The following is a 27,166-nucleotide window of genomic DNA, read 5'->3' as shown; positions in this document are numbered from 1 at the left end:
AAATGTCAGTTTTTAAGGTTCTATACCAAAAAGGAAAAAACGGAACCCTTTTAGGATCACTTAGTTGTCCATCCGTTCGCCTGTCTGTTTGTGGTCGCGTGGAGGTATCGAGTTGTAATTACCACATATTTAGGTCTATAGTCCCTTGTAGCTGTAAAAAAATCAAACTTATAAATGAACGTTAAAAAAGATACGGCCGTTTATGCCGCAAAAAAACGTATATTTCGACACTCTCAAGAGATTTTAAATGTATAAGGTACTTCCCGTTGACCAAGAACTATGAAATTTGGCAAGTTATATCGTCTTACACTATAAGTACCGGAGAAAAATAAATAAATATAATAATAACATATACTAAAAAAATTAAAAAATTAGATAAAATTTGTTATATGGAACCCTCGGTGGGTCCGACTTGCACTTATTCGGTCTTTTTAACCGACTTCAAAAAAGGAGGAGGTTCTCAATTCGTCGGAATATATATATATTTTTTTTTTATGTATATTCACCGATTACTTAAAGACGCCTGGACCGATTTGCAAAATTCTTTTTTTGTTTGATAGGGTATACTTCCCAAGTGGTCCCATAGTCATCAGGTCAGGATCTGATGATGGTATCCTTGAGAAACTAGTGGTATTCTTAAAATTTTATAGGCAATTTTAACGTTTTTCATATACTTCGTAAAGCTATTTAGGTATTTGCGCCTGGTAGTCATCATCTCGTTGCAGAGCTGATGATGGAAGATACAATTCCTTAACGGTAAAGAGATAGGGGGTAGATAGCTTCCGTTGTTGCAACAATACGTGTACTTTAATGATGATGAATACACGGGAAACCTTGTCAATACTAGCAAACCGCTTTCTTGGCCTAATGAATAGGTACCTGTCTACCTTTAGTCAGTAATGAGATTTCTCAACCGTTGCATTTCTGCTAATGCCCGTTCATCGTGGGGTTTAGTTAACAGTTTAGTGGGTTCTAAATCAGATAGAGCTATTCCTTCCAGTTTTTACTCTGCTACATATACTTGTCCCTTAGCAAAATTCTTTTTTCCTAAATTTATAACAGCTTTATCGAGGGTTATACCCTGTAGTTTATGTACTGTTACAGCCCAGCATAAAATAATAGGTAACATTCAACTTCTTCAACTTCAACATTTATTCAGCAATTAGGCCACAAGGGCACTTTTACACGTCAACATGGAATTTACATACAAACAAAAACAAGCACATTAACAATAAGGGTTACCCTCATGTGGCAGAACAATATTGGTCAGAAACACACTTGGCATAACATGTTAACATGTTTCGCAGAGACACTTTCGGTCGAATGGTAATTTTGCATAAAGGTATAGTTGGAATTATTAATACCACGCATACGACACATTTTGCAGAACATTGTTTCGTAGAACATTACTTTGGTCGACTTTGGTTTAGCATCAAAATTCAAAATTAAAAAAATTATTCTGCAAGTAGGCCTCAAGGGCTCTTTTACAAGTCAATACAACATTTATAGTAACATCATATAGTGACATGAAAAATACATAACAACATTTATAAATACAACAGCCAATACCTGGGTAAACATTACATTATAATAATCTTAAAATAAATAATTAATACAATACAATAGAGATGTATAGTCTCTATGGTTAAAAACACATTAAATCTGGAGATGTAAAAGGTCCCCAATGTCAGAGTACTAATACTAATAAAATTTGGAGGTGTAAAGTCTCTACAAGTGTCAAAATAAATAAATAATCATTTTAGATACCATAATAATCCTATAGCGTACTATTACATTGCATAATTATATTTTGCTAAGTAGGCATAATAGGATTGTTAGGTATCTTGCGTCCCCAACACAACCGACTCGCTATCAAAAAGGAAATACAGTCCCAGAGTCACCGTTAGGTACGACGACGAGCGTAGCGAGGAGGAGTGTTAGGTATATTGCGTCCCCAACACACCCGACTCGCTATCAAAAAAGAAATGCAGCCCCAGAGTCACCGTTAGGTGCGACGACGAGCGAAGCGAGGAGGAGTGTTAGGTATCTTGCGCCCTCAACACACCCGACTCGCTATCAAAAAATAAATACAGTCCCAGAGTCACCGTTAGGTACGACAACGAGCGAAGCGAGGAGGAGTGTTAGGTATCTTGCGTTCCCAACACACCCGACTCGCTATCAAAAAATAAATACAGTCCCAGAGTCACCGTTAGGTACGACGACGAGCGAAGCGAGGAGGAGTGTTAGGTATCTTGCGTTCCCAACACACCCGACTCGCTATCAAAAAGAAATAGGAAGAAATAGTAATAACATGTAGCTGTGAGACACAACATTTTGTGCTTGTATGTCAGATAAAAGACGCAATAGCTACACAAAATTACTAGCTTAAATTAACTTAAATGTACTATGAGATGTAAAGGTCTCTAAGTGTCAGAATTATTAAAAATATAGGTAAACACAATCAAATTAAACACAAAATAAAAGTAAAAATTTAGAGATGTATAAGGTCTCCAAGTGTCTAAAATTAAAACTAAGTTAAACAATATAAGTCAGGAATATCTGAAACGGTCATTTTGTTCCAGTTTGCCTGAACGGGAATTTTTCGTTTTTTAATATGATTTGAACAACGAGTACAGGTCACGATATTACCCAAAGCGATTAAAACAGCAGGAAGTAAATTGTCTAGATTTGTAGTTACTAGTCTCGTACGCTGCTGAGGATATATCATTTTATTGCAAATGGTGCACACCACATCATGATGGCTATATATATATTTACATCACTAAAAGGCAAAAAATAAATAATTTTTAATTAAAAAAAAAAACCGCCTTCAAAAAATATCCAATAAAGAAAATAGTAACTATATACACAGTAAGATAAAATACTAAAAAGTTAGAAATAATAAAGTTTTTTCTGTATTATAAATCCAAAGTTCGTTAAAGAACCCCTTTACAAAATATATTATTTACTTACAAATCAATAATAATAAACAATATTTGGAGTCGGTGCCAGCAACGATATAAAAATAACTAGAGATACAACTTAAATGTCGTTTTCAATTCAATAACTTAGAAATTAGTAGATAATGTAGATATGTTTACAAAATCTTAATCCCATTATATCGTTGCTGGCACCGACTCCAAATATTGTTTATTATTATTGATTTGTAAGTAAATAATATATTTTGTAAAGGGGTTCTTTAACGAACTTTGGATTTATAATACAGAAAAAACTTTATTATTTCTAACTTTTTAGTATTTTATCTTACTGTGTATATAGTTACTATTTTCTTTATTGGATATTTTTTGAAGGCGGTTTTTTTTTTAATTAAAAATTATTTTTACTTAGGAATAGCGTTATCTACAACAATAGCGAAGCACGCGGCTTATCAACGCACTTTGCGAAAAATATTTTTGATTGAAACGCCCAGTTAAATAATTATCTTAATTTTTAACTAGTTTTCACTGGGGCGAAACGAAAAACTAGTTTTAACTAGAGAAAATAGGTTTTTGTATACATATCCTAACTCTTGATCATTTGACTACTCTCTCATAAAGGTCATCAGTATAGATTCATCTCACTCTATGGATGTAGGTGATATTGTCATAAAATGAATACTCTGTTGTCTGAATGAATGTCTGTAGAAAATACTCCGCAAGTCAGCAAAAGTGTGTTGCAAACTACTCCATACACCGCTTTCACTATTATTTACAAGTACTATAGTAATCATATTTTTCTTTTATTGCAGGTCTTCACTAATCAACAAACTGGAGCATATAAGTAAGTGGTTATTTTTAGAACTCTTTATTTTTTGTGTTTTCAGACCTTTTATAATTTTCACTGTCCAATTTCTTACTAATAACCAAAAGAGAGGTCTTGTTACTTTAAAACACATAAAGACAACAGACAAAATATTTGCGATTTTCAAAAACCAAAAAGTGTTTGCTCTCTAACTAAATCTCTAACATAGAAATCCCAGCATAGCATGATTAGGTTAGGTATAGGTACATATAAAAATATTCGGACCAAGTCTTGTTCTTATATTGCGTAATTTAACTCATCGTGTAAAAGTATTCGCACTAAAATTTCAAGTTTTTAAAGCTAGCTTTCAACGTAACAACATCGAAAACCTGCCATCAACGAACAAACTTGACTCGACGTAAAATCTCAAAATGAAAGTTCTCCGAATGTTGGCCCACAAATATTGATTCATGCCCAAAGTTAGAATGCACCCCGTATTGCACAAGACAATGGTTTGTACAGATGAACAGTTCATTTATTCAACTGTAGACGCAGACTTCACTGGAAAGTCATTGTTGGTTTGCTCCGTTGTTTGCATACAGTTGTATTGAAAATTTCAAGGGACGACACAGGACTTTACTTGAATTTAAAGCAATGTAGGAAAAACCGTTATACTTAATTTTTCAATTTTCATTAACCACTGTTCTCATAGTTTCCGCATCTTAATAATTATAGTTATACAAGTAGGTAAGCAGGTAGGTTTTTCCGAGGGGCTACAGTTGGGGTTCTTCATAAAGGAGTGTACAGGTTTTTAAAGGGTCGGCAACGCGCATGTAATATCTCTGGTGTTGTAGGCGTCCATAGGCTACGTTGACTGCTTACCACCAGGCGGGCCGTATGCTTGTTTGCCACCGTCGTAGTATAAAAAAGGTACCTAATTTACTCATCAATATTTCGTTACATGTGTGGAATACGAAGTATATAAACTATGAGTAGAAACATATTGTTAAAGCTAGAATTTTACAAATCCAACGCACGATCGTATCAGTCGGTACTGTAAGGATAGTAATTCTAGTCCGTTGGCCCCGTAAAATTTTGTTTGTTTATTTGTTTACTTCATATACTACATAAATGTGCCTCACATAATATACCTTTATTCGAAATTTCATTAAAATATATCTGAATGGATTGCAATACTGATATGACGAAGCTATAAACCCTAATTTTTGACAAACAGAAACTCAGTGTACTAAGAAGTATTATTTTTCTGTGACGCAGCGAATAAGTTTAAGACAACATAGCGATTCTCCCTTTTGGAACACCTGATTTTCTTACCTTTGCCACCCCTACAGAGCGAAATATATTTTTAACGAAATGTAATTTTGCTTGCAACTTTTCACTTACGTAGCGTAGAAGTTTACCGTACCCCGGCTAAGTTTAGATTATTTTTAAAAGTTTTTTGGACTTCTTCCATATACCAAGATGTGATTCGCATTCATTTTTATGTAAGTACTGTTACCTTTTTTAAGATGACTTTCTTTAAGAAAGTAAAGCAATTTAAAATTAATAATACTATTTAACGTTATTTGTCATACAACCTTACAACTTTGGAATTAATCTTATTATGTTATTTGGGCCTGTTTCACAATGTCTAAGTAAAGTATTGGATAACTAATTAACAAATAAATTAACTGCCAGATATAACTTCCTGCAAAACTTAGCTCTTTATCTATCAGTATAGCTTACTTATACTTGGACATTGTGAAACAGGCCCTTATATTAATTTCAATCTTCAAAAATATAGTACAGAATATACACTTCATAAAAATATTATAAAGCTTAAAAGAAATACAGGTACTGAGAACCTTGAGTCACCATAATAAATATGAATGATTGAATTAATATGAGAGGCAGGTTGCTACTCGTTCAGTGACACGGAGGTCAAATCAAACGTACATTTGGATATCTAAATGATATCAGTTTATTACCATTATACGTAGATTTTTTTCTAGCATTTTGAGAAATTGGCAAAATGAATAACTTATTACATATATATTACAATCAGAATACGCATCTTGTAACACCAAAACGTTGCAAGAATAGAAATCAAACACAATTGGACATATAACTTTCCTCACATCTAAGGCCGTGGATTAGACGCACGTGACCGGCGGCGGTGTAGCAAGCGGCAAATCAAGGTCGTTCACACATTTAGTCGAGCGTAATGTATAAATGGCCTTGATTTGCCGCTTGCGGCGCCGCCTGTCGCTTGCGTCCAGTCCACGGCCTAAGTTCTAGTGTGTAGTACCTATCATTCGCGCGTCCTAGTTCATATATGTATTGGCGCGAGCTGTCGCACGGACGAATGATAACGAATAGATATCATTTTGATGACAAAATGTAAGTGTGAGTTGGCCTCACGAATAAAATAAAAAGATAATTACTCGTAGATTAATAGTCATTTGGATTACAAGGGGGCAAAGTTGTTGATTAACCTCTTATGCTAATATTGATACTCGAGCAAGCGGAGGATTCCTGCATTGAACCACGAGCGTAGTGAGTAGTTCTAAAAGTGTAATCTTGAGCGTTGAGAGGGTTTCAAGAAACGAGAGTTTAATAAACTTAGCTACCAAGTGAAACTCAAAACATTAATGCGAGGAAAATAGAAACTGTAAAACATTAGGAATTAAATCCATATGAAAGCTAAAATTTAATATTTATCATTCAAAATCATCACTTAAAAGTCATATTTACTAGCCAAAATGATGAAAATAATGAAACAACTGAAAATTTGAATCAAATTACTTTGCCACTTGTGGACATAAATGCAACTTTCTCATCAGTTTTTTGAAGAACTAAGTGACTCTTTACGAGCTGGTGTGGTAAAAAATGTATTAATTTCATTTCGGTGTAACCCAAAACTACGCAGGTATAGTGCTCACCCAAAAATTATGCTTCGGTGTCTTTGTTTTTAGTGTTAAAAAAAAGGTTTTTTTTTGTGTTCTCAATGTTAATATGAGAAGACGGGTGCTTACACTTGCCAAGATACCATTATATAGTGTATGGGAAAGAAATATACAATATGATATACACCGTGGGCTGATAAAACCCAACACATTGTAAAGGTGTATTCTTGACTGCATTTAGATACTAAAATGTCAAACAAAGTTTTTTTGAATCGGTCTTGTTACAATATTTTACTTAACTTGCAATGTGACTATGTATGTTTGTGCGGGTCAAATCTTGCAAGTTACTTAATTTTGACCCAGTTCCCGACTGCCAATGAAACTGAAATTTTACATCATCTGATCGGATGATGGAGACAGGAGGTGGCCATAGGAACTCTGTGATAAAATAACGCTACCTCTTGTGTTTGGGGTTTTTGGAATTGTCTCGGTGAGCAATAGTTGCCTGTGGGAAGAAAAGTACAGTAAGCGATAACAGCTTGGTGGCACAAAAGAAATTTATGCCAAAAATTTAAGAAATAGTGAGAATTCTTGTACAAATTTGATTATGTAATTACTTAGTGAAAAACGCCTTTTTGGCTGCGACGCTGCCATTATGTGACTTGGTTTAGAAATACCTCCTAATACTCCTACATTAAAGTTTTAAAGGAAAGTCGCAACTTTTATTCGTAAATAAATAAATAAAACTTTACTTTATTCATATTTAAAAATAAATAACGTGTTGTTTGCGAAGTTTTTTGCCGAATTTGACCAAATCTCATAACATTAAACTAATTTTACGCTTATACTCACTCGAGGCAACACACGTGAGTTTAATCCAGCACGAATATGGAATGCGTGGTTAAAATCTGTCGGGTATTACCAGCGCGGCACGGTGTATATTATTTTGTTATACGACAATAAATATAATAGCTAATACCAAAAGTAAATAATAAATTATAGTTAAGTACCTACTTATATTTTCCTTCAGAATTTCCATTGTAAATGACGCACCGTCTGGATTGATTGTCTAAGTAGTTATTTCACCGAATTTAAAACTACAGCTGAAGATAGAAAGAACTGAAGAACAATAAATAAATAAATAGGCAGGCCTATGGAACTCTCCGCGCGAGCTCGGATATATACCTACGATTCTCGTCCCGTTCACGGTACAAAAGCAAGCCAGTTGGTTGTCACACGCGCTCACGTACGCACGCTCTGCGCCGCGCGCTCGAATATGCCAAAATGTATATGCGAAAGACACAACAAATAATAACACAGCTTGTAGTGACAACAAAACTAATAAAAAATATCGTTTTTGCTCTTTCGATAGATAGGAAAAGTACGTAGACATTCTCAATATAAGTACACCTATTGTTATTATTTTTAATTACGATATACTCGTACGAGGTATGTTTTTTTATGTTTTCTATAATATTTTTCTTTATTGTGTAACATAAATATCTATCAAGTTTTAAACTTTAAACGAAGTTTTATAATACATTTTTGCTGGGTTCATTGTGCGGTTTATAAAACGGCGTAAACAATGCGGTTATTGCACGGAGATATGACCTTTTAAAATGTTTCGCAGTCACTTGTCGGAATGAAAGGCATAAATGGAATATTATAATTACTTATTGCAACTTATCTCTTGTCTTGGTTGTTTGGAAGAGATCGCTTTTTAGCGATAAGACCGCCTGTTCTCAGGTAAGAGTAGGTAGTCTTAAGCTTCTATTTCGCTTTCGGTGTATTCTTTAACTGTATGGTGCACAATAAAGAATATTTACTTACCTACTTACTAACTTACTTTTCTTACTCATAATTATTTTACGCTACCCTTTCAAACAGCTAATGGCAAGTTCTAATGCTAGTTTGACCAATAAAACTTTTATTTGTACCTACTTAAGAAGGTAGATATCCTCTATAGAATCTATAGTTAAAGTAGGTATGTACTTATTTGTAAAATCATTTCTAACGTCGGCAACCCTAGCGTTGCGCCAGTGCGCGTGGTGCGGGGAGCGGCGCGTTGAAGGTCACTCCATTGTATTTTTGTGTAGGTATTAAAACAGTAGGTATTTGCGTTTTCTTTGAGAGATAAGTATCTGTTCGTAAGAACTATTATATAATCTGTGATATAGGTCTTAACGTATTCACTGCCAGGGGGCTAGGCCTAGGAACGAACTTGCATGACGGTGAACGCATATATGCGTCGGTGGCAGTGAATGCGTTAACGAAAATACTTCAACGGCTATGCAAGAATACGTGAAGAACGACTGCTTAAGCAACTTATATTTAAGAAATCTTGCACTGAAAAAGTATGGTTACTTATAAGCCTTCTTTTTTGGATATGATAAGTGTTTTGTTGTTCTAATTTTGATCAGATTAGATAATTGAGTTTAAATTTGTTTTTTATTACGAAAACATGCAGCTATAAAATAATTAAGAATATTTGGGGGCAATCTTACAGAGATGGATCTGGCCCTAAACTGAGCAAAACTCAGAAATAAGCATTCGTGAGACTTACTTATCAATACAATACTTAGATACGTAGAGGTAAATAACATATTATGATCAACTTAAATTTAATCGAAATAAACGTCGTATTTGCATACACATATTTGTTGCCATAACAAAGAAGGTTAATTGTTACTTATGTAAAAGAACTTGCGTAAGAAGAAAATAATAATCAGAAAAATCATCTACTAAAATATTTATTATTGTACCGAGAGGAAACCTTACAAGAGAGCTCAGTGAAGCCCCATAGCGCAGGCTTTGAAAAGAGTTACAAAACTGTCGTAACCTTTTAATTATCAGGCCGCGTAGCCAACGTGCAAATCGCGCTCCGTAGGGATCGAAACGCAACTGTAAAAAATTAACAATTATGTCATATACACCGTGTTTTTTTTTATTCCGTTAGCTTCAGGTTATGGGTAAGTACGTTTAAGGAAACTAAATAAATAGCATGGTTAATTTTCAAAACTTTGTATTTTTTTTTGGTAAAAGATATTTTAATGTTTTATATAGCGTTGTTGTAACACTGATATTACATTTAACTCAACCAAACAATTGAAAACCGAGACATATCAATGTCATTTCGAACATCAATCGTTTGAGATAGTATGGACGTACGTTTGGTAGCAAATCTGTGAACTCGTACTAAACTCTAATCAATATGTAAACAGGCCCTAAAAGGCAAGTGTAGACGCTGGTGTCCGAAATGGAGTTGATCAAAATACCCTTGAAATTAAGGGAAATCAAAAAAACACTACGTAGAAGCCAAGTTAGCAAAGACTAAAGAATAAAATACATAGATATATAGTACATTGGGATAACTTCAAACTTCAAAGCGGGATAGAAAAAAATGCAAACATCTATGAAACTCGAGGCAATATCTTCTTCTGTACTAACAGTAAGCAAGATTCTTTGGTAAGCGTTGTAGTTGCGAACTCTTGCAAAAGTATGAAATGGCTTGATATATATTTACTATTTTCATAATTGTTCCGAATTTGAAATGACCCCAATGCACCTTGTATTTTCATAAACATTTAATCAAGTTTTTTTTTAAATTATTAATACATTTCAAAAGGAAAATCACTCGATCCCAGCATGAACGTCTGTCTGGCGGACTGAACAAGCCATCAATTTCAATAAAATAACTGGGCGAGACAAAAAAACAGTAATCAATCATTTGGATGGCGCGTCAATTTGGTTGAGGGAAGCGTGAGTGCCGTTTTCTGAAATACTTACTAGAGTATACGGTTTTATTAAAAATATAGTGCTTTTATCTATAAAGGGCAAACTTGGAACAGTGGTAACGCTAATTACTAAATATTCGAATATATATCATTATTATAACGTACACAAACTAAATCACAATGGAATGTTGAACTAGTTATTTGTGAAACAAGAGAGCAAAGTCAGATATTTCTCCGAGTGCTTATTTCGAGTCCCATGGAAGCGAAAGATTATATAATTCACTTAGAATGAATTAATAAAAATCTTGAGCACACCAAAAAACTGAAAAGCGCACGAGATATAAATTACTTTGATCTCGTATAGTAGATACACATGATTTTCCACCTCAGCAGTGAAAACATAGAAGGTTATTCAGGATGTATTTTTCCTTCTAATATGAAAGTCATGTGTACTACACGAGAATTAAATAATTTATATCTCGTGCGCTTTTGAGTCTCTTGCTATGCTCAAGATTCTAAATTCATTAATTCTAAGTGAATTATAGAATCTTTCGCTTGCACAGCACTCAAAATAAGCACTCGAAGAAATATCAAACCTTGTTCTCTTGTAGTACAAATAACTAATGTTTATAAAATCTTAATTTTTTTTTATTCAACTCTGTTCGTTTTGTTTCCGGTGTCTATATAACTATAAACCGGTAATATACGGTTGAATCACTTTTGAACGTTTTCTGTCTTTTTTTACCAGCGACGTGACGTGATGTGTGCAAATGGAATTCAAGAATTTTGAATTTATATTAGGCCTAGCACGTTAAATTACAATGAATTATAAACTTTAACACTTTAATGTTATTTTGTCTCACACAGTGAGAAAAATCTCATTTTACTCCCTGTCTCTCTCTTCTTAATCAGCAAAGTACATTTATTCCATATTCTCTCTTGAAAAAGTTTTATGGAACCGAAAAATTACCCTACGCAGTCAACCAACTTCTGACATTTTCTTACTTACATGTAGAACGATTATGAATGTAACTAGGTAACAAAACTTTGCAAATTTACCTACCATGCCGATAAATTTGCTTTTCTGGCTGGCGACTTACCATAACGTCAGGTTATTTTGGCCCTGGTAACTTTGGGACTAATTCGGTACAGGTTATTTATTGCATTTTTATAGCATATAGTGATGCTGTGGTTGGTTCTAGCTGTTAATTTATGTTTTTATATTTTTATGAGACCTTTCTATGTTTGCTATGAATGTGATCCCAAATTAGCCTCAATTGGATCAATTTAACCTGACATTACGGTATAGAAGTAGATAGTAGATACCTATTATATTATGTTTTGTAATACTACATCTATAATACTGTACTGTAGTTCTGAAAAGCGTATTTTACTGCGATATATACTTTTTGTACAATTTTAATTGTACTATCTTAATAACTGGCTATATAGATATACCTTATATACCTTTACAGTATCGATAAATTAAAAATACCGATAGCCGGGCCATTTTCTATCGGCAGTCGAGCAGAATGCCGTAGCATTGGCAACGACAATCAACACAATATGCCTCATAGATATAGCGACGACGAACTATAATAGACGACAAGGAGCCACAAATATTTACAACGCTCCCTTGCGACAGCTGTGATTAACAGCTTAAGTAATGTTGCAAACGATTAACGCCAAAGATCATCAGCGGAAAGCCACGGAAAGCATCATGAGATGCTTCGGTGTCGGTTCGAGCTCCAGCTTTTTCCTCATTATGTTATTAACATGAGGCAAAAAGTTACTGTACTCGCATACACTATTTATGCTAAACTAGCTACAGCTGAGGCTCCACTCACATGGAGATCAGTTTATGTCATTTCCCGATGAATATATAAAATAAGTAAAAGTACCTAACTTGTCATGGGCGTCGCCAGGATTACTTCCAGGGAGGTAATAATTGCACTCGATGCCGTAATTTAACTCTTTTATTTTAGGTAATTTACGGATTATTTCGTTCGTGTTGTTTTTCGCTAAAAGATCAAGTCACCGAGGTCAAATTATTATCAATGCCTGATAATGATAATTTCCTTTACATGCGACCCATTTTAGCAGCTCTAGATTATTTGTGGTCGGGTTCGGACGCGCCATACAATCCATTATTCTAAAAATAAATAAAAATAAAATCGATCTTATAAAAGACAGGCGATTATCTTTTATTATGTCAGTGCCAGGTTTCACTTGCTATTGCAAGATGCGTGTGGAGATTTTAACTAAATTAACATGCCACTGTTATTGTTTTTGTTAATAACAATAGAGTCCTTTAATGTATAATTTACTTTTCTCCAATATGCTCGGAAATGTTCACCTTATTGTAGCAAAAATAGAACGGGAAGTTCTTCGTTATGGTTAAATAAAAAAAAAACAAACCATTATTGTCGTGTTTTAGCGGACGGGAAGTTATTACTGTATTGTTTTTAGGGTTCCGTACCCAAAGGGTCAAACGGGACCCTATTACTGAGACTTCGCTGTCCGTCCGCCCGTCCGTCCGTCTGTCACCAGGCTGTATCTCATGAACCGTGATAGCTAGACAGTTGACATTTTCACAGATGATGTATTTCTGTTGCCGCTCTAACAACAAATACTAAAAACAGAATAAAATAAATATTTAAGGGGACTCCCACATATTTTTTTTGCCGTTTTTATAAATAATGGTACGGAACCCTTCGTGCGCGAGTCCGACTCGCACTTGCTCGGTTTTTTTTACTTTTTAGAAAAATGTATCCACTAAGAAAAATGCAAACAGCCAATTAATATAGCCGCGGGCCGCGTCTATAAGACCCGGTCAGCATCATTTCAAGCTATAGGATAGAGTCATGTAAGACCGTCGTGTATGATCATGCGAATACTGCTTAATAAAATCAAAGATGCTCCCGTATTGTCCAATCGTAAATATCAGAGATAAAGCCTTCCATTGGGGATTTATTTCATAGATAAGCATTTTTTTTCGTTTGATAGGGTAAATTGTCTATTACTGGCCACCTTCCAATAACTGGACACCTTATACAAAAATGGCTAAAATATGAATTCCGTTTATTTATTCAATCAATTCAAGTAAACCAAATAACATTACTTCTGAAAATTTACTTGGATTGTGTGAATGTTAACACAACCTTTTTTTAGTATATTGTCCAGTAATAGACGATTATACACTCTAACTTATTTTTACCAGTATTTTTTACACCACCGGATGTCTTTCCAACTAAACGACCCCTTGAGATGTATTCTGATTGTAATACAAAACAGGTTATCAATTTGTTCTCGATTTGTTTTTTTTTTATTCTACGTCGGTGGCAAACAAGCATACAGCCCGCCTGATGCGCCTGTAAGCAGTCTCCGTAGCCTATGTACGCCTGCAACTCCAGAGGAGTTACATGCGCGTTGCCGACCCAAACACCACACCCCCGTAGTTATGGATATGATCTGTCAGTGTCAGAGGTAACATTTCTTAAATCCTGTTATTACAAACAGAATACGCCAACTGGTATAAGATTCAAGAACTTGAATGCGAAATAAAAGTAGAGGTAAATAACAAGCGATCTTATCGCTAAGGAGCGATCTCTTCCAGATAACTTTTAAGTCGTTGAAAATGCGAAATAGAGATGTGCAATAAAAACAATGAAAGCGTACTCGTAATACTTTCACATTTAATTTATTCAGTTCCGTGTTTTTTCAATATCAAGTTCAAAATCTGTTGTTGGAGGGGCAGGGACTCACCTTCGAATAGCTCATATCCCGCCGACTCCAATTTTGAGTTCGTATTTCACCACAAACACGAAAATTTGATTGTTCACAACGCACAGCGTTAAAAGTGATGTCACTGATCTTCTTGGAGTATTTTTTCACATGTATTTTGAGTTTTAATTAGACGAGTGCGAGTTTTTGGGCGCGCGCGCGATGGGATTTTATTTTGCACTGGCGGTTTAAGTTGAGGGTGGGGGTATAGGAAAAGGATGTTGCCATATATAAAATATATAAGAGGTGCGTTCTAGTTGTGTGTATGAGATATTTAAATAAAATAAAATTAATTTTAAAAATGTATGAAATTATCACAATGGCGTAGCCTGCAGTTGTATTGCTAACAGATATTTGAATGGTTTCTTTATAAAAGAAATAAGTAGTAATCTTTTTTGGGTTTCGTACCCAAAGGGTAAAACGGGACCTTATAACTAAGACTCCGCTGTCCATCCGTCTGTCAGTCCGTCTATCACCAGGCTGTATCTCATGAATCGTGATAGTTAGACAGTATTGAAATTTTCACAGATGATGTATTTCTGTTGCCGCTATAACAACAAATACTTAAAAGTACGGAACCCTCGGTTGGCGAGTATTTCCGTATTATCTGCTTAAATCACTTCTTTTTATATTCAAATATCCATTGACTATTATAAAATATTAAAACATAGGTATTTTGTGTTCTACATTTTATCGATATTATACTGTGTAGGTATTCGGGTTAAAAAATATTTTTTTTTTTAAACTTGTGCTATATCCGTATATTACTATAGTATGATAACATTACAATTTGCTATCAGAACATTATCACAAAAATTGTGTTATGCCCAATTTTGAGTAATGTCTAGAGGGCGGAGTACCGGTGGCAAATTTCACACAAAAGGTATGGAGTCGTTTTTATAATTATTATTTTAGGCTTGAATAATAAAATTATTCATTTACCTAATGTACTTAGTATGGTACCTACTCGTAAATTGGAAGTAAGTACTTAACATTTATTTTCATAAATCGATTTCAGGAACACCTAAATGTTATGTCGTAAATGTTTTGGGTTATTTTTCAATTTCTTTTAACAAAGTCACCATTCATCGATATAATATTTTTTACCATATGCAACCTTTCTTTTCAAAAAGTTACTAATTTACAAATTTATGAGACATTTAGGAACTAATTATTTGACATTGTCAATTTAGACAGCTGCTTTACATCTATATTATCTGAATTATTATTGCGTCGGCTAAATATTTAAAACCGAAAAATATCAAGATGAATAAGCCATGTGAAGCAACAATTCTGCGGATGATAGAACCGTACGAAAATCTTATATATAATGAAGAAAAATGTAGCATTCACTGTATTTCTTGCTCAGTGGATTTAAAGCAGTTGAAAAAATATAATGTCGAAATATAATATATCGTTTGGCAGGTATAACTTCTTAGTCTAGTATTTAGTACCTAATGATAATGTTTTGATAAGAAAACATATTATTATGTATTATAGATATTAACAACATATTACATTATATTTGTATGCTCGTAAGATAATTTCTATAAGTTCCTAAAAATTATTATGCAAAATTAATCATTTATTCGTTATTTATTTAATCATAAGAATACTTAGGCGACTCCATACCTTTTGTGTGAAATTTGCCACCGGTACTCCGCCCTCTAGTAATGTCATACATTGCACGTTAAACATTAATTAACTCATCAAAAACGAATAGATAGGTATAGCAATAATTAAAAATACAATTATTTCATGAGTACCACTAGGTATATTCAAAACATTTGCATGTCAAATATTTCCTATATAAGCATTCTTTTCGAAAAAAAATTTTATTTGCTCATTTTAGCTCTCCTGCAAACCAATGTAAGGCACTCACCCCACGAAAAATGCATGATGATGATGATGAGTCATAGATGTTTTCTATATATTTAAGTAGGTATGTGTATATTATGTAGCGTTGTCTGAGTACCCACAATAACAAGCCTTCTTGAGTTTACCGTGGGACTTACAAGGAAAGGTACCCAACTGTTCGGTTCCGATTTCATTTATATTTATATATGTTATAGAGTAGTCTAAAATAACGGACACGTATTTATTTTTAGCCGCCCAAACTTAACCTATTCAGACAAATTGTCTTCCAAAGTATTAAAAAATACTAAATCTTCTAACTCCTATAGAAAGTGATGCTGAGGCATTTGGCTAGTTAATGGTTAGTTTGAGTATATCTCTAACTTATTTTTACCAGTATTTTTTACACCACCGGATGTCTTTCCAACTAAACGACCCCTTGAGATGTATTCTGATTGTAATACAAAACAGGTTATCAATTTGTTCTCGATTTGTTTTTTTTTTATTCTACGTCGGTGGCAAACAAGCATACAGCCCGCCTGATGCGCCTGTAAGCAGTCTCCGTAGCCTATGTACGCCTGCAACTCCAGAGGAGTTACATGCGCGTTGCCGACCCAAACACCACACCCCCGTAGTTATGGATATGATCTGTCAGTGTCAGAGGTAACATTTCTTAAATCCTGTTATTACAATCAGAATACGCCAACTGGTATAAGATTCAAGAACTTGAATGCGAAATAAAAGTAGAGGTAAATAACAAGCGATCTTATCGCTAAGGAGCGATCTCTTCCAGATAACTTTTAAGTCGTTGAAAATGCGAAATAGAGATGTGCAATAAAAACAATGAAAGCGTACTCGTAATACTTTCACATTTAATTTATTCAGTTCCGTGTTTTTTCAATATCAAGTTCAAAATCTGTTGTTGGAGGGGCAGGGACTCACCTTCGAATAGCTCATATCCCGCCGACTCCAATTTTGAGTTCGTATTTCACCACAAACACGAAAATTTGATTGTTCACAACGCACAGCGTTAAAAGTGATGTCACTGATCTTCTTGGAGTATTTTTTCACATGTATTTTGAGTTTTAATTAGACGAGTGCGAGTTTTTGGGCGCGCGCGCGATGGGATTTTATTTTGCACTGGCGGTTTAAGTTGAGGGTGGGGGTATAGGAAAAGGATGTTGCCATATATAAAATATATAAGAGGTGCGTTCTAGTTGTGTGTATGAGATATTTAAATAAAATAAAATTAATTTTAAAAATGTATGAAATTATCACAATGGCGTAGCCTGCAGTTGTATTGCTAACAGATATTTGAATGGTTTCTTTATAAAAGAAATAAGTAGTAATCTTTTTTGGGTTTCGTACCCAAAGGGTAAAACGGGACCTTATAACTAAGACTCCGCTGTCCATCCGTCTGTCAGTCCGTCTATCACCAGGCTGTATCTCATGAATCGTGATAGTTAGACAGTATTGAAATTTTCACAGATGATGTATTTCTGTTGCCGCTATAACAACAAATACTTAAAAGTACGGAACCCTCGGTTGGCGAGTATTTCCGTATTATCTGCTTAAATCACTTCTTTTTATATTCAAATATCCATTGACTATTATAAAATATTAAAACATAGGTATTTTGTGTTCTACATTTTATCGATATTATACTGTGTAGGTATTCGGGTTAAAAAATATTTTTTTTTTTAAACTTGTGCTATATCCGTATATTACTATAGTATGATAACATTACAATTTGCTATCAGAACATTATCACAAAAATTGTGTTATGCCCAATTTTGAGTAATGTCTAGAGGGCGGAGTACCGGTGGCAAATTTCACACAAAAGGTATGGAGTCGTTTTTATAATTATTATTTTAGGCTTGAATAATAAAATTATTCATTTACCTAATGTACTTAGTATGGTACCTACTCGTAAATTGGAAGTAAGTACTTAACATTTATTTTCATAAATCGATTTCAGGAACACCTAAATGTTATGTCGTAAATGTTTTGGGTTATTTTTCAATTTCTTTTAACAAAGTCACCATTCATCGATATAATATTTTTTACCATATGCAACCTTTCTTTTCAAAAAGTTACTAATTTACAAATTTATGAGACATTTAGGAACTAATTATTTGACATCGTCAATTTAGACAGCTGCTTTACATCTATATTATCTGAATTATTATTGCGTCGGCTAAATATTTAAAACCGAAAAATATCAAGATGAATAAGCCATGTGAAGCAACAATTCTGCGGATGATAGAACCGTACGAAAATCTTATATATAATGAAGAAAAATGTAGCATTCACTGTATTTCTTGCTCAGTGGATTTAAAGCAGTTGAAAAAATATAATGTCGAAATATAATATATCGTTTGGCAGGTATAACTTCTTAGTCTAGTATTTAGTACCTAATGATAATGTTTTGATAAGAAAACATATTATTATGTATTATAGATATTAACAACATATTACATTATATTTGTATGCTCGTAAGATAATTTCTATAAGTTCCTAAAAATTATTATGCAAAATTAATCATTTATTCGTTATTTATTTAATCATAAGAATACTTAGGCGACTCCATACCTTTTGTGTGAAATTTGCCACCGGTACTCCGCCCTCTAGTAATGTCATACATTGCACGTTAAACATTAATTAACTCATCAAAAACGAATAGATAGGTATAGCAATAATTAAAAATACAATTATTTCATGAGTACCACTAGGTATATTCAAAACATTTGCATGTCAAATATTTCCTATATAAGCATTCTTTTCGAAAAAAAATTTTTTTTGCTCATTTTAGCTCTCCTGCAAACCAATGTAAGGCACTCACCCCACGAAAAATGCATGATGATGATGATGAGTCATAGATGTTTTCTATATATTTAAGTAGGTATGTGTATATTATGTAGCGTTGTCTGAGTACCCACAATAACAAGCCTTCTTGAGTTTACCGTGGGACTTACAAGGAAAGGTACCCAACTGTTCGGTTCCGATTTCATTTATATTTATATATGTTATAGAGTAGTCTAAAATAACGGACACGTATTTATTTTTAGCCGCCCAAACTCAACCTATTCAGACAAATTGTCTTCCAAAGTATTAAAAAATACTAAATCTTCTAACTCCTATAGAAAGTGATGCTGAGGCATTTGGCTAGTTAATGGTTAGTTTGAGTATATGTTTAAGAGCAGGAAAAAATAATGAGCACGTGTTTTGTTATATCGGCAGAAAGTCAAGTTTTCCTAGAACAACGCCGGTCTTTAGCGATAACATATTATAAAACTTCGAATGCCGATTTTTTTAGGAAAAAATGTGTTTCTGGTATATAACAAAACACGTGCTCATTATTTTTTCCTGCTCTCAAACATATATTCAAACCAGTTATTAACTAGCAAGTTGCTTGAGCATCACTTTCTATAGGAGTTAGAAGATTTAGTATTTTTTTTAGTACTTTGTAGGACAATTTCTCCCAACAGGTTGAGTTTGGGCAGCTAAAAAAAACGTGTCTGTTTTTTTAGACTACTCTATAACATATATAAATATAAATCAAATCGGAATCGGTACCTTTCATTGTTAGTCAACATGCACATGCACATATATACTTAGTTTCCTTGCCCGTCAGAAAACAAACTTATTCACCGGCAGGAACACATGAGTAGGATGAGTAGGGTCTAGTGTTATTTGGATGTGGTGTTTGTTGGGGTGGTTGTTTTGGTGTTTTGTTAACTTAGCGTTAAACTTATAATTTATACGAACTGTATTTAATGAAATGCTTATTACATTTTCAACAAAATTTATGTAAATATGTTGTTGACAGGTCTATAATGTTCGTTCTTCCAAATTGTGTCATCACGGAGTAATAAAAGTAAACTGATTTGTCAACACGTTTCCCACTCTAACAATAACACGTATAGTTTTACTTATTCCATTGCATAAAATTACACATTGCCGAACCCTTGCCGCTTACTTGAGTTACGAGTGAATGAGTCGTGAAAAAATATCATATTTTTTTTATTTCCTATTCGGGTATTTGACACCTTGATATTCACGTTTTTCGCGATGATCCTGCCAACGCGTCTTACGGCTGTAAAAATTGCACGCACGATCGCGGCCCGCGCACCCAGCGCGGCAAGCGGACCGGGAAATTGATTCAAAAATATCCGCTCAAATTGAATAGTCGAAGGGTGCCTTAGGGCTCGTAATGGGTTTTGTTTCGGATTATTTCGATTAAAATGTGTCTTTTACGGTTAATTAGGAAAATCAAAAACACTTTTTCTCCAAACATAGCTATTTAAGTTACCTAAAAATAATGAGTATAAAATAACAACGAAAATAACGTTATAAAACGTCCATAGTCGAAATTTCTCCAAGTAAAAATTCTTTTTTTAATACTACGTCGGTGGCAAACAAGCATACGGCCCGGCCTGAAGGTATATAGATATAGTCCTCCACATCGATTTCGATGACGGCGATGACAGCGCGATGATGATATCCGTAGCCTATGTACGCCTGCAATTCCAGAGATTCCAGAGATTACATGCGCGTCGCCAACCCTAACCGTCCCGCCCCTCGTTGAGCTCTGGCAACCTTACTCACCGGCAGGAACACAACATTATGAGTAGGGTCTAGTGTTATTTGGCTGCGGTTTTCTGTAAGGTGGAGGAACTTCCCCAGTTGGGCTCTGCTCTAGATCTGGAACGACTGTTGCGTAATGGAAATATATAAGGAGCATGTTTTCAGTTTGAATTCGTGATAAAATGTGATTTTATTATTAGGGTATTTCTAAGCAAATTTGCCCAACTTTTATGTCAGAAATGAGAATTTTCATCTTATTTTTACTCAGAATCACGAGCTTACTCCATTATAACCGAAAAAAACATATATATCTAATTTTTTTGCTCCATTTGGTTACATTTACCTATGACCAATGATTGGAATGAAGGGAGCTTAATACCTATTCTTCGTAGGAGGACATAATTAAAGAGTGGTTACAAGCGGGTAGAAATATATTTATTTACTTGAATACCGGGTATTCGATATTTATCCGCGTAATGTTAAACATGTATTTTACTTACAGTACCAGATGTTGTAACGTACGTTAGTTAGTTTTAAAAAGCGTGACGAAAAATGTTATCAAATGTAACTAAATAGTTTAGATTGACATAAGACATCGCGTACTGTAAGTAAAAACATCTGGGGGCACGGCAGTGCCCCCGCCAAGATGAACAAAGTGAAGCGCAAGGGCACTATCTGCCTTTTCTTTTAGAGCCGTGTCGTTTTTTTGAACCCTCATAACTTGGGTTTAGATTATACCAGATAAACAAAATTCTCGGGATATAATGTCAATAGGGGACTTATTAAGCATATTTTTTTATTGCATAGCTCTCATACTTTAGATTTTATTCATATCTAAAAAAACGATTTCGTCACTGAATCACTCGCTCACTGATGATTATCAAAACCCTTAGGGTACTTCCTGAACTCCTAGGAACCTTAGAAGTTTTTAGCCCCTAAGGGGGCGATGAAAGGGGTGAAATGTTGTATAGGGAATCAATAACCGCTGAAGTTGAAATTTGGTATGTAGATAGTTTTTGTTATGTGGAAGGATATATAATAGTTTTTAATCCAAAAATCACACCGTTAAGGTGAAAAGGGGGAGAAAACGGGCGTTAGGGGGAAAAAGGAGTTGAAGTTTGTATGGGCAATCAGTAAAAAAAGCAGGTTGTAGTGACGCCCCCGATACGTATTTCATAATTTTTAATAGTAAATCACCCCCAACCCTTTAAAGTAGGGGATGGAAGACTGTCATAAGCAACTTACAAAAAGAAGTGAAATCCCATTAAAAATATTTTCAAAAAGTCATCAGAGCTCTTCAAGCATCTAATCTACGAGTCTAGAGTCTTCTAGAGTCTAGCTACCGTCACATGGGCGTAAGGTGAAAAATTTATTTACTATTCATTATTTTTATTATACAAGACTTCTTGTAGTAACGAAACGCGCCAAGACACATATTTTGATTTTAGTGTTAAGTTTGTGAAGTTAGCACCTTGGCTTTACAAGAGATCTGATAACTTTTTAACAGTGCAAGCCTTATGGTTTTGACTTGGCAACATTTTACATGTAGCCGGTAGTAGCCGGATAAATATCGAATACCCGGTTTTAAAAAATTATATTTATATATTTCTACCCGGCTGTAACCACTCTATATTATATCCTCTTGCGAAGAATAGGTATTTAGCTCACCTAATTCCGATCACTGCACATGACCGTAACAAAATGGACAAACAAGAAATGTATTAAGTTTGAAAGAACATAACATGATTCTTCGTGGAAATATGAGGTATAAAAAACAAAAATGTTATATGTAAGCTAAGGATACATTTTTAAATAAAAAAGCCCATTAACCTGATGTATCTGTTTGCAGATACTGTGGTATTTTTTATCATGGATCTTGTCATGTACATCATAAGTCTAAGCTTTGAAGATTAAAATAAATAATTTAATTACTAAAACTACCAACAAACTTCTAACACTAGTAGAATCCGAAACTATAATTTTTATAATAGCATTTAGAGCTAAGATTTACCTCTATCACTAAAAATTGGCGAAGAGACGTTCTCAATACCTATAGAATCGGCATGTTTACTGCGTTTTCACCCTTAAGCAGATAGCATATTGACAGTCCCTATACCACCCCATGTCTTAAACGGAGGGGACTAAAATCAATACACTCTTCCAAATTCAAAACGCGTTGCTAACGTTTTTTGATGCGAAAATGCCACAAGGTGGGGTGTATAAACTTAGCTGTATAAGTTAGGAGCTTGGTATTATTATAAATCGGTTATTTATATTTATAAGTAATTTTTATAGCAGGCAAACGATGCTAAGAGGGCCGTTGCCCGTTTTTTATGTAGAATAAAATTTTAATTGAAAATTGAAAAAAATTGAATTATTGTTTATTTGTATATCAGTGTAAATAATTAAAGTTTGTTTAATTGAAAATATCTTAATCATATACAACGATCTGGTAGATAATTTTATTCTTTTTTTTTAATACTACGTCGGTGGCAAACAAGCATACGGCCCGCCTGATGGTAAGCAGTCTCCGTAGCCTATGTACGCCTGCAACTCCAGAGTACGTTGACGAAGTTATCTTGTTTTATAGATTATTTAAAATCTTGGAAGAACAGCTAAATGCTTTGCTTGATCTTTAATTTCAGTATGGATTCAAAAACTTTGCTGAATATAGGTATATACCAAAATGTCAAATTATTCATTAATTTTCTTTACTGTTTCAAATACGTCTGCTGTAAAATAAAATTACTGGTGGATTTTGAATATTTAACAAAATTAATTTGTTTTGTCCTTCTTGTCGTCAAAAGCTACTTTAATTAATTTAATTTGTCAAGTTTATTGATAGCTCTGATGAAGAATATTTTACAGTCTTATATCATGAAATTTCTATGTACCTTTTTATACGTATTATAAGAGGAGTATTATCGGATCAAATTAATAACCTTGCTAGCGATGCTTCACAATAAGCGGGGTCAAGCCGGGAATACGTACAGTTGGTGACAAAAGTTAGATATGCGAAAAGTACAATATTTACACAGCTAATATTTAGTGAACGTTAATCAACATATCATACTTTGGTCAAGGAAAAATTAAGTAGTTTTACGTGTAGTACTTACATATGAGCAAGAATTCGTGAACATAGTAGGTATATAAGTATAACAAAATTTAATACCAGGCTTTTGAGCTTGATAGATATTTATTTAATTCAAGCTTTTAATATCTTGGGTGCGCTCGCACTATATAATATAATTTTAATTTAAATATGTTAAAAAAGAAGAATAATGTTTGACATAATGAACTCAATATCTATTTTTGGGAAAAAAACCTACTTCAAAAAGGATAATTTAAAATATTATCTATTCCTTCTGTATACACTAGCAGCTGTTTGAACATGTTTAAGTCGGTGCCAAGTCAACTCTTAAAAGCGCAAACCACTGTCGAACCGAATGCCAACCCTATGTAATATGGACATCTGAAGTATCTTTCCATATTTGGTACGTAGTTTCAAACGCAGTTTTAATAGGTATGATTTGTAAAAACGGTTATGGAAATAAATACGCCCTTAAATAAAAGTCAGATTAAAAGGTTCTCGTTATGTATATTTGTGTCTGAAAAAACTTCTTATTTATGCTGAAGTATTCGGTTTGACTGTACAGAGGGAAGTATAACAATAGGGTGTCCCTTGCACAGGCCTTTCTATAGATTCGTTCGGTATTGGAATTCTACTACAAAGGGTTGGTCATCCTTTTCACTGGCTCCTAAATATGAGTGACTAACGCACACGTAAACAGTAATGTTAGTATTAATACCTAGCAGATTAAATAAAAAAATTGGTACCTAATGATATACTTAATAGTATGTGCTGACAAATTTGCAGAAAATACAGATTTTTTTTACTAAAATTCGACAAGGAAAATGGTTTTTTTTTTTTTTTTTTTTTCTGATGTCTGGCATCAAATGATGGCAAAAATGCGCTAGTTGTATGCCATGTGTAACTTAACTGTAACCTATATGCCGTTAATATGATCATGTATGGATTGAGAACGCAGTCAGTAATGGTGATACTATGCGTAACAAGTGTTCCTTACCTCCATATAATACAATAATCCATCGAAGCGAAAAAGTGCGCATTCAAGTCACGTTTTTGGAAATAATATAATGACTCAATGTTTTTAAATATAATTTTCATGGAAAATAATTATGCAGCATTATTTTATAACGCTTTTAGTTAGAAAATCACACACATGATATTTTTGACTTTTGTAGCGATTATTTCCAAATATATATATGTTAAATCATAAAAGTCAATTTTATGTTTAGAGACCTATCAAACTTAGTGATATCTTATGATCCACGTCACGATAGACTATGTTGATCGCCGATTGTAACTCCCCAAGGTAATGAAACCAATGAGATTGGCGATACCTATGGCACTGGCACTGGCTATGCCCAAGTTTGATGCAATTTTTGTTAACTTTATTTTTTATATTAAACTATGTAAAAATAATCTGGCAAACAACAAATCAATATACTTTAATGCCTTGTAACCGAAATTGTTAAATATTACAACGTCAGATACATATATTTTTTAAATTAAATTGTCTTCTTCAGTACTTAGCTACAGGTCTCGAAAACTCAGACAAGCATTTCGAAACGAGTCACTATCTCCCACAAGTGACTCTTCTGTCTAGTGCTTCCCTCCCCAGTGCGGCTTAAAAAGCGGGCTGATAACAATGCTTGTCCTGTAACTGAGCTACGTACTAAAGCATGTTCACATCATTAGTGATATTGGTATCTCAGTACATAAAGGGTATAGCAGGATTGCCTTTGAAAAATTGCCCCCAGCGTTTTCGGTTCGAAACTATAACCAAACGATGCCTTTTGAAGGGGTAATACCCTGCACAAAGTTTTATCCCTCTGTTATCCCCTGGGGGTTGAAAACAAACCAAAACTATTTTTTTTTTATTTCTCCTAAATTATAAAAGTGATCAATTTCAAATTTTCTACAAATTTTATTGTGAATAAAAGCTACATGTCAAAAAAATATGACTCCTAACCATTCAGTCTTATAAAAAATAAGAAATAAAATTTGAAACACCCTGTATAACAAGATCAGCTCGTGGTACAAACACCATTTTTATTTAATATGAACCAACTTCTAATCTACATCATATTAAAGTTTCATCGACGTAACCAAGAAGGAACATTGCAAAATTAATATGAATGTACTATTTAGTAGGTGCTACTCATATGCTTCATACGTAACGTTCAAGTCCTGAAACCAAAACAATTTAAAAAAAAACACTGCCCGCGGCCGCGTCGCCACCCGCGTTCAATTTTTTTTTTCAAACATTAAATACGCTATTCTTATTTGAAGCCAGAATATCTGCAAATGATATTTTAATTATAAATAAATCTAAAATAATTGCAATATATTTAAAAAAAAGTGGCTGCGACATAATCGGACAGACAGACGGACATGACGAATCTATAAGGGTTCCGTTTTTTGCCATTTGGCTACAGAACCCTAAAAAGGGTGAAAACGTTGTATGACCCTGCGTTTCATGTCGTAACCGCTGAAAGAAGAAGCGGCCACTTATTTACAGGAAGAGTTGTAAAAGCGGGTATGTATCGATAAATGTATTTTTTTCTTATTCCTTCATAAATTCCATGATATTATAAATATAATATATAAAAGTTGTATCTAAAATTATCAAACCGGCCGAAATTCTCACTAACATATTTGATGGTTATTTAGATAATTTACCGGTAATTAATTAACAAGGATAGTAAGATAGTGATGAGGACAAATTACATTTTTATTGTTGCTACTTAATGTATGAATATAAAGTTAAAGTTACTTTATGTTATTATTACCTATAATAAATAAACAATTGTTTTATAATAAGTAATAAAAAAACGGCCAAGTGCGAGTCGGACTCGCCCATGAAGGGTTCCGTACCATTTATGACGTATTAAAAAAAAACTACTTACTAGATCTCGTTCAAACCAATTTTCGGTGAAAGTTTGCATAGTAATGTACATCATATATCTTTTTAGGTTTATCATTCGATGATTTTATAAGTTACAGGGGGGTGGGGACAAATTTTACCACTTTGGAAGTGTCTCTCGCGCAAACTATTACATTTTATATTTACATTACTATTACAGTTTAGAAAAAAATTATATTAGAAACCTCGATATCATTTTTGAAGACATAGATACCCCACACGTATGGGTTTGATGAAAAAATATTTTTTGAGTTTCAGTTCTAAGTATGGGGAACCCCCAAAATTTATTGATTTTTTTTTGTGTAAAAATCTTACTGCGGTTCATAGAATACATCTACTTACTAAGTTTGAACAGTATAGCTCTTATAGTTTCGGAAAAAAGTGGCTGTGACATAATCGGACAGACAGACGGACATGACGAATCTATAAGAGTTCCGTTTTTTGCCATTTGGCTACGGAACCCTAAAAATGAGTTTGATTTATACTTATTTTGTCCCACCTTTTGAAAATCGAACACAAGCAGCGGTCTGGTCACAGGCAATTGTTCATT

The 27,166-nt window shown here is 33.8% G+C and overlaps 1 protein-coding gene across 8 annotated transcripts in view; it reads left to right on the top strand.

Annotated features, from left to right (window-relative positions):
- LOC133534604 (CUGBP Elav-like family member 1) overlaps window positions 1-27,166 on the top strand; it is a 506,026-nt gene that overhangs the window by 24,531 nt on the left and 454,329 nt on the right. For all 8 annotated transcript variants that reach the window (XM_061873792.1, XM_061873798.1, XM_061873796.1 and 5 more), the window contains exon 2: window positions 3,749-3,780. The gene's annotated coding sequence lies outside the window, so the exon portion shown is untranslated. The remainder of the gene's footprint in view (window positions 1-3,748; window positions 3,781-27,166) is intronic.

This window comes from Cydia pomonella, chromosome 2 (assembly GCF_033807575.1).
Source record: "Cydia pomonella isolate Wapato2018A chromosome 2, ilCydPomo1, whole genome shotgun sequence".
NCBI classification, from domain to species: Eukaryota; Metazoa; Arthropoda; class Insecta; order Lepidoptera; family Tortricidae; genus Cydia; species Cydia pomonella.
The sequence above is the reverse complement of the archived record's forward strand: the minus strand, read 5'-3'. Positions and strand labels throughout refer to the sequence as shown.